Source organism: Physella acuta, unplaced genomic scaffold (genome assembly GCF_028476545.2).
Source record: "Physella acuta isolate Inbredline_101_S28 unplaced genomic scaffold, ASM2847654v3 ptg002304l, whole genome shotgun sequence".
NCBI lineage: Eukaryota > Metazoa > Mollusca > Gastropoda > Physidae > Physella > Physella acuta.
Window position 1 is genome coordinate 22,742 of NW_026733802.1, and position 9,079 is coordinate 31,820.

The 9,079-nt window shown below is 40.4% G+C and overlaps 1 non-coding gene across 1 annotated transcript; it reads right to left on the reverse strand.

The window, feature by feature from the left end:
• Positions 1–4,017: 4,017 nt before the first annotated feature.
• On the reverse strand, positions 4,018–4,089 carry Trnah-gug (transfer RNA histidin (anticodon GUG)). Its single transcript has one exon. It is a non-coding gene; the product is annotated as a tRNA-His (tRNA).
• Positions 4,090–9,079: the final 4,990 nt, after the last annotated feature.

Sequence of the window (9,079 nt, forward strand, 5' to 3'; positions counted from 1 at the left end):
CGCCAACTGTCTGGTATAGAAACATACTTCCCCTTGTGTTTATGAATCAGTTGTACCGACAGTATCGAGGCGTTCATCTTAATGGCTAGAAGAACATTATTAATTAGGATTCGAACTTGACCCTCGTTTGATCGCTGGCGCTCATTTTGCTCAATTAGTTCTCCTCGCTCAATGTAAGTCACAACCAGCAGACGTTTAAGGCCAGTTCCATGTGAGCGGTTGTACGAAATCGCAACATTTCCTACGTAAACGAGAGACAATAGTTGACGTTTACAGTAGTCAAGCGCCCATGATTCCCAGAGCTTTCCTGTGACCAATTCGTTGATCTTGTTGCTTTTGTTACAAGTAGTAGCAGCACAGAACCTACACTTCAGTCCAATCTCACTGCTTGTTACACACATTTTTTCCTGTGTGCATACTAAAACATTTCGATCCACATGCACGTAATAATCCCAAGAATCGGATATATAATATATAAATCTTTAAACCAAACACAGAAAAAACATCCACCTTAAGTAACGTAAAACTTGCATCTGACTTGGCTTAATCGTCAAAGTTTCAAGATGAGGGAGAGGGGGGGGGGGGGGGGGCGGGGGTAAGCGACGATTAAAAAAACGTGCAGGGTCAGCTTCAATTCACAATACAATGCAGGTATTAGATGTCAGCTCCGGTCAGTTTTCGGGTAAACCATTAAATCAAGCAATGGGAGTGTCACACAGCCCCGCTCAGGTGAGAGTTAAGTCATAAACTAGACCTGTGCTATGACAACCGAGGTCACCCCCCCCCCCCCCCGTCAGTGATAACCGTAGTTTCTGTTTATACCCAAAACACAAAGACTGTTCCTTTAACAAAACAGGCACTAAAAATGTCCCTTAATTCAAACCACTGGCCACAATTTTTCTTGTGAATCAGGCTCGCCCGACGTTCTGATGATCTGTGCGCGGGGTCAGAAAATGTCTGCGCGGCACATTTTAAAGTACTGCGCGGCCGCGCAGCCGCGCAGCTTAGAGGGAACACTGGTCAAAACTGACATCGACTGACCGGTACCTTATATGAGCTATAAATTTAAAAAAAATGTCCACGGAGGAACCTCTTCATAGCTCTTGAGGTCGTAGACCGACCCTCGGGCGAATTAATTAAGCATTCAAATTCTCAATGTTTTCGAAAGCCTAAGCGAAGCTGGGCAGCATGCCTAGTTTTTAATAGTAGTCCAAGGCTGTTTGAAAATCATACATGTTGATGTGTTTACTATTGTCACAAGTATGGGTCTGCTTAGCTTGGAAGTTATTATTTTTTTAAAGTTTTTTTCTCTCTTCAAAATACGATTTATTTTAAATTTTAAAAATAGGTCCTAGGATCTAATTTCATTTATTCCGGTTGATCTCATTGTCTATTTATCTATTTAACTAAAATGTTAAAATTACTATTAGGCTCATTTAAGTTTAGAAAATTCAGGTACCTCTAAGAAATGACATAAACATGAAGGGGTCGTCCATAAATGACGTCATACTCGTAGGGGGAGGTGGGGGGGGGGGGGGGTCCGTAATTGTATGAGGGGGAGTCGGATGGTGTGACGTCACTTTTTTCGCATTATAAAAGATCAATGTTAGAAAACGAGTTTTAGCCCTTATTTCGCGTTTTAGAAAACGGTTTTAATAAATTGTAATAGGAATTGATCTTCTTCTTCGTTCTTAATTTTAGTGTTGGAAGGGATCCCCCTCCAACACAATTAAGGATACGTGTCAACTGGTTATGCGCCATTGAGGCCATTGACTCCGATTTCAGCCTGCTTTTCTTTGTGGATTTGCTTCCATAGCCTTTGTCCAACCAAGAACAAAGGAATTGATCATAATACTCTATGTTGACTGAGTTCTGACAAGATTTTATGAAAATATCGATATTTTAAGAAAAGTTCAACAGCTATCTTGAGGGGGGTTGCAAGCTGAGATGTGACGTCATTTTAGGGGAGGGGGTCTGGCCTTTTGTGACGACGTGTGACAGAGGGGAGGGGGATGTAAAAATCGTCAAAAAAAGCGTGACGTCCTTTATGGATGACCCCTATTTTGAAAACAGTGCGAATGATCATTATAGTTTAAACAAGTTGAATTTTGAGAAAAAAAACGAATTTTCATTTTTTTTAACTTAAAAAAACTGTTTCAGTATTATTTCATAGTAACAGAAACTTCTTTTATTTTAGTTATTAGCTATACTAAGGTATTAATTAGTACAAAAGTAGCAGCGAGGCTGTCATGTGGTGCTAGGGCCTTGTCGTGGCTTGGCAGCTTGCCTACCCTGACGACCCCCAGAGCTATACCAGCGGGAGTGTTAGCTCCTGGCAGGTTCAACCAAGCTGGGAAGGTCTGCGCGGGTAGAGGTCAGACGAAAGCTAGCACCCTGGTCCTCCAGGTTGGGGGTTAAGCATACGGTCAGCAACCTTATCTCGTAAAACAATTATCGCTACAGAAACGCAGACAGAGAGAAACAAAGACAGCTCGGACCAAGGGGAAAAATGGATCTCCCGATGGAGAATTTATGAAGCCGGGTGGTGAAAGCCAATATGTATTGGAAACTACCAGGTCGACCACCATTATTTCCACAAGGTCCACCATCAATATTGGAGCTTGGAATGTCCGCACAATGTACGAAGCTGGAAAAGCAACCCGAGTAGCAGCAGAAATAAGACGCTATAAAATAGCTATCCTGGGTGTCAGCGAATCAAAGTGGACTGGCTCAGGACAAAAAAGGCCGATAACAGGAGAGCTACTGCTGTACTCAGGTCATGAGGATGAAAATGCACCACATACTCAAGGAGTTGCACTCATGCTATCAAACCAAGCACAATGGGCTCTCATTGGATGGGAGACACACTACCCGCGGATCATAACAGCTACCTTTAAAACTAAAATAAGACGAATAAACATGGACATAATACAGGCCTACGCCCCAACAAATGACAGCAAAGAGGAGGACAAAGACGAAATCTACAACAGGCTAACGACCATTATCCAGAACCACCCAAGAAGAAACATCCGTATACTCATGGGCGACTTCAATGCTAAGATTGGAAGCGACAACAGAGGATATGAAGAATGTATGGGACAGCAGGGTTTAGGCGAGATGAACGAAAACGGAGAAAGATTTGCTGACTTGTGTGCCACAAATAATTTAGTCATTGGAGGTAGTCTCTTTCATCACAAAAGGACACATAAAGCTACATGGGTATAACCCGACTTGTCTACAGAAAACCAGATAGACCATATATGTATCATAAACAAGTTCAGGAGATCACTTCAGGATGTACGCGTCAAGAGAGGAGCTGATGTTGCTTCAGACCTACCTACTGGTAGCTAAAGTAAAACTCAAACTGAAGAAAAACATGTTGGAAAACAAAAGGAAATACAGATACAACACAGGCATGCTAAAGGACCCATCTAAACTCGATGAATTTAAACTTCACATGTCCAATAGGTTTCAGGTACTACAAGAACTAATAGAAGAAGAGACGATAGTGGAAACATGGAAAAATAAAATACTTAAAAAAAAACTTTTTTAAAAAACCACGTTTTTCTTGTGGACTAAAAAGCAGAAAATAAATTTTTCTTTTGTGCTTCCTCGAGCTGTGCAGGTTCTTGTGATGACTGACAAAAAACGTGGGTACGTTCACCATCAAATTTCCCGACCCATCTGCCCGACCCACGTTTTTTGTCAGTCATCACAATAACCTGCACAGCTCGAGAAAGCACAAAAGAAAAAATTATTTTCTACTTTTTAGTCCACAAGAAAAACGTGGTTTTTTAAAAAAGTTTTTTTTAAAGTATTTTATTTTCTCCTTTTTAGTCCGTTGCTACACATGAAAAACGTGGTTTTTAAAAAGTTTTTTATATAGTTTATTTTCTACTTTATCTAATGACTTGATTAAGTATGACTTGACTAAGTGTTTATAAATACACGGACTAAAAATCTTGAGCGACCGATACGCTTTAAACAGAGAAAGGGCGTAATTTAAATAAGCCTACATGCCGTGACCAGGATTCGAACCTGGGTTGTCGCGGCCACAACGCGAAGTACTAACCACTATACGATCACGGCCAGCGCGCTCACATCGATTGGGGCCGAAGTAACTGTGTCAATAGGCCTCCAGTCTTGTCGGTATCTTTAGAAATCATGTCCTCGATTTTATGGTCCTTGGGGCGTAATTTAATTAAGCTAATTTAGGTCTCTAATTGCTAGTTTTTATGATTGCATCTGAAATTGTTAGGCGAAAATAGCCTGCATTCCAAATTTCAGATCTCTAGAGCAATCAGAAGTGGGCTAATTTTCGATGTCAATTTTAACAACAAACATCCAAACAAACAAACAAATAAACGCGAAGCTGAGTTAAGAAAAACGTGTTAAAAACTAAAAGCATATTAACATCAACATGCGAAGAAGTGCTAGGCCCTATCAAAAGACAAGCGAAGGAATAGATATCAGCAGATACCATGAAAATTATTGCAGAGAGAAAAAGAAAGAAGGCAACATTAAACAACAGCCGCACACGGGCTACTAAATTAAAAGCACAGGAAGAATACACCGAAACGAACAAAAATGTCAAGAAACACATAAGGAAAGACAAACGGAGTTATTTGGAACTGCTGGCAAGAGAAGCGGAAGAAGCACTGTACCCAGGGGCGTAGCGAGGGGGGGGGGGGGGCGAGGGTGCGGACCGCACCGGGTGACACCTGTAATATATTGGGATTTTTGAGGTCAGGGGAACTCACTCTTCTTGTATTAGTTATATTTATAATGTTGTTATTGAGTGATGTCCCTTGTTTTTATCTATTGTTACTTCCTGTTCCGGTCTCTCCATTATGTAGCGAAGGCCCAATAAAATATATATACAAACAGCATGGCTTCTCGTCAGTGTGTTATAATAGAACCACTCCAATCTACCTCAATTGGCGACAAGGATAGATAATCCACCAGAAAGAGCATATGCTTACTTAAAAAGTAGCTTGCTAGAGAATATTGGCTAAGTATTTCTAGAATAATGGCGCTGTATGGCCAAATAAAAGAATTTGATTCGAGTGATGAAATCATTCATGATTATCTAGATAGGTTAAGCTTTTACCTTGAAGCTAACGACGTGACGATAGAAGCCAAAAAGAGAGCTGTTTTGTTAACAGTCATAGGGCCTCAACAATTTAGGCTACTAAAGGACTTATGCGCACCAGCTAGTCTAACTACCAAGAGCTTTAACGAGCTGAGCAAATTGCTAACAGACCACCATGCGCCTACCCCATCAAAGTTTCTATGTAGAGCTAGATTTGACGGTAGGACTCGTCAACCAAACGAGTCAATATCAGAATATGTTGCTGCTTTACGTCATTTAAGTGAATTTTGTGAATTCGGAGACACGCTGTCTGACAGACTATGTGAAAAGTTTGTGACAGGTGTAAACAGCCCTGATGTTCAAAGAAAGTTGTTGCTCGAGTCAGATCTCACATTGGAAAAAGCAATACAACTTGCAACTTCATTCCAGCAGTCATCCGAGGCGGCGAGATCTCTAGCACCTTCAGAGATCCATGCAGTAAACAGCAGGTTAGTCAACAAACACCAACCCCATCAGAGCATTTCAACTTATGCTAAACAGCCTGCACGTTCAAAGCCTAGATCTAAATCTAGTAATAATTATCAAAAATGTCATCGATGCAAAGGTCCCCATGCATCTCATCGGTGCAAGTTCAAGTTAGCTACTTGTTATAAGTGCAGTAAGCAAGGTCACATTGCCAAGGCCTGCTTTGCAAAGTCTTCGTCTGTTGCTAAATCTAGCCAGTCAAGACAGTACCGCAACCAAAGGCAGCACTATGTTAACTCTCACCAAGACTACCTAACCCAACCAATGAACCACTCTACCTGTGAAAATGCTCAAACTGATTCGCAGCCGGATTTCAACCTGTTCTCTGTGAAATCAATAAGTCATGCTCCCATCAATGTACTAGTTTATATCAACGGTAAGAGCATCAGCTTCCAACTTGACACTGGAGCATCTCTAACAGTCATAACAAAGAAGGACTTTGACGCTGTCACAGGAGGATCAGTGCCTCTACAGCCATGTCACAAGTGTCTAACAACATACACTGGTGACAATGTTCCGGTAATAGGAGAGTGTATGGTTCATGTAAGTTATAATGGTCAAAGTGTTAAACTTCCTCTTCTTGTGGTTGAAGGAAATGGACCACCACTACTAGGTAGGAACTGGTTAGTTGATCTTAAGTTAAATTGGGAGAGTATATGTTCATTGAACAATGCAAGAGAATCTAGTCTTACTTCACTAGATAAAGTTATATCTGAAAATGAAAGTGTTTTTGGCAATCCTGGATTACTAAATGATAGAACAGTGAAGATAAGCATTAAAGACACAAATCCAAGATACTATAAAGCTAGAGTTCCACCTTATGCAATGAGGAATAAAATTGAAAATGAGCTAAGTAGATTGGAATCTAATGGCATCATAAAGAAGGTAGACTATTCCGATTGGGCAACGCCCATTGTGCCAGTGTTAAAGAAGGATGGTTCTATAAGAATTTGTGGAGACTATAAAGCTACACTGAATAAGCAAATAGAGCTAAATAGGTACCCTATTCCTAACATTGAGGAAATTTCTTTGAATTTGGCAGGAGGAGACAAATTTACTGAATTAGACTTTAGTCATGCTTACACTCAACTAGAACTGCATCCAGATTCAAAAGTCTATACGACAATAAACACACATAAAGGACTCTACCAATATGAAAGACTATGTTTTGGTATATCATCCAGCCCTGGAATTTTCCAAGCTGTCATGGACAGTATTTTTAAGGACATTCCAAATGTTTGTGTTTACTTTGACAATGTGTACATAACTGGTAAGAATGACACTGAACATCTTAAAACACTAGATAAAGTCTTGAAAATATTTGGTGAAAAAGGTTTAAAGATAAACAAAGATAAATGTCAATTCATGCTGACAGAAATTAGTTTTCTTGGTTATATATTAAGCAAGCAAGGTATCAGACCTCAACCTGAGAAAACAAAAGCCATTAAAGAAGCACCCAAACCTGAAAATACCCAACAACTAAGAGCTTTTTTGGGCTTGATAAATTATTATGCGAAGTTCATAGGGAATCTGTCTGGTAAACTATCACCACTGTACAAGCTGCTGCAGAAAAATGCAACTTGGCACTGGGGTAAACAACAAGAAGCTGCTTTTAATACAGCAAAAGAAGCTTTGTCTTCTGACACCTTACTAACTCACTATGACCCAGGGAAAAGACTTATATTAACATGTGATGCTTCACCAGATGGTGTAGGAGGAGTCTTGTCCCACATGGATGAAAAGGGTGACAGACCCATTGCTTTTGCCAGTAGATCTTTGAACCAGGCTGAGAAAAATTATTCTCAGTTAGATAGGGAAGGCTTAGGCATCATTTTTGGTGTTAAGAAATTTCATAAGTTTCTGTTTGGTAGGAAGTTCACCATCTTTACAGATCATAAACCATTGCTAGGTTTATTTGGAGAAAACAAAACCCTACCTGAGCATGCCTCACCAAGAATTCAAAGATGGGCTATCACACTAACTGCATACAATTATGAATTGAAATACAAACCTGGATCTGAGAATAGTGCATGTAATAGATTGAGATAATTGTGAGGTCAAGGGAACTCACTCTTCTGTATTAGTATTATATTTATATTGTTATCTTGAGTGATGTCCCTTACATGTTATGTATATAAGTCTCTCGTGACTTCCGCCCTCTCTCTCTCTATTCCTCATGGTGTGAATAAACTACTGTTAACAACCAATGTGGCTCCTCGTCAGTGTTTGCCAATCGATCACATTGGCGACGAAGGATAAATAATCCACTAGAAAGAGCACCTACGTACGCAAAAAAGAGGTTTGCTAGAGCATATTAGCTAAGTATTTCTAGAATAATGGCGCTGTATGGCCAAATAAAAGAATTTGATTCGAATGATGAAATCATTCAGGATTATCTAGATAGGTTAAGCTTTTACCTTGAAGCAAACAACGTGACGATAGAAGCCAAAAAGAGAGCTGTTTTGTTAACAGTCATAGGGCCTCAACAATTTAGGCTACTAAAGGACTTATGCGCACCAGCTAGTCTAACTACCAAGAGCTTTAACGAGCTGAGCAAATTGCTAACAGACCACCATGCGCCTACCCCATCAAAGTTTCTATGTCGAGCTAGATTTGACGGTAGGACTCGTCAACCAAACGAGTCAATATCAGAATATGTTGCTGCTTTACGTCATTTAAGTAAATTTAGTGAATTCGGCGATACGCTGTCTGACAGGCTATGTGAAAAGTTTGTGACAGGTGTAAACAGCCCTGATGTTCAAAGAAAGTTGCTGCTCGAGTCAGATCTAACATTAGAAAAAGCAATACAACTTGCAACTTCATTCCAGCAGTCATCAGATGCGGCAAAATCTCTAGCACCTTCAGAGATCCATGCAGTAAACAGCAGGTTAGTCAACAAACACCAACCCCATCAGAGCATTCCAACTTATGCTAAGCAGCCTGCACGTTTAAAGCCTAGATCTAAATCTAGTAATAATTATCAAAAATGTCATCGATGCAAAGGTCCCCATGCATCTCATCGGTGCAAGTTCAAGTCTGCAACTTGTTATAAGTGCAGTAAGCAAGGTCACATTGCCAAGGCCTGCTTTGCAAAGTCTTCGTCTGTTGCTAAATCTAGCCAGTCAAGACAGTACCGCAACCAAAGGCAGCACTATGTTAACTCTCACCAAGACTACCTAACCCAACCAATGAACCACTCTACCTGTGAAAATGCTCAAACTGATTCGCAGCCGGATTTCAACCTGTTCTCTGTGAAATCAATAAGTCATGCTCCCATCAATGTACTAGTTAATATCAACGGTAAGAGCATCAGCTTCCAACTTGACACTGGAGCATCTCTAACAGTCATAACAAAGAAAGATTTTGACGCTGTCACAGGAGGATCAGTGCCTCTACAGCCATGTCACAAGTGTCTAACAACATACACTGGTGACAATGTTCCGGTAATAGGAGAGTGTATGG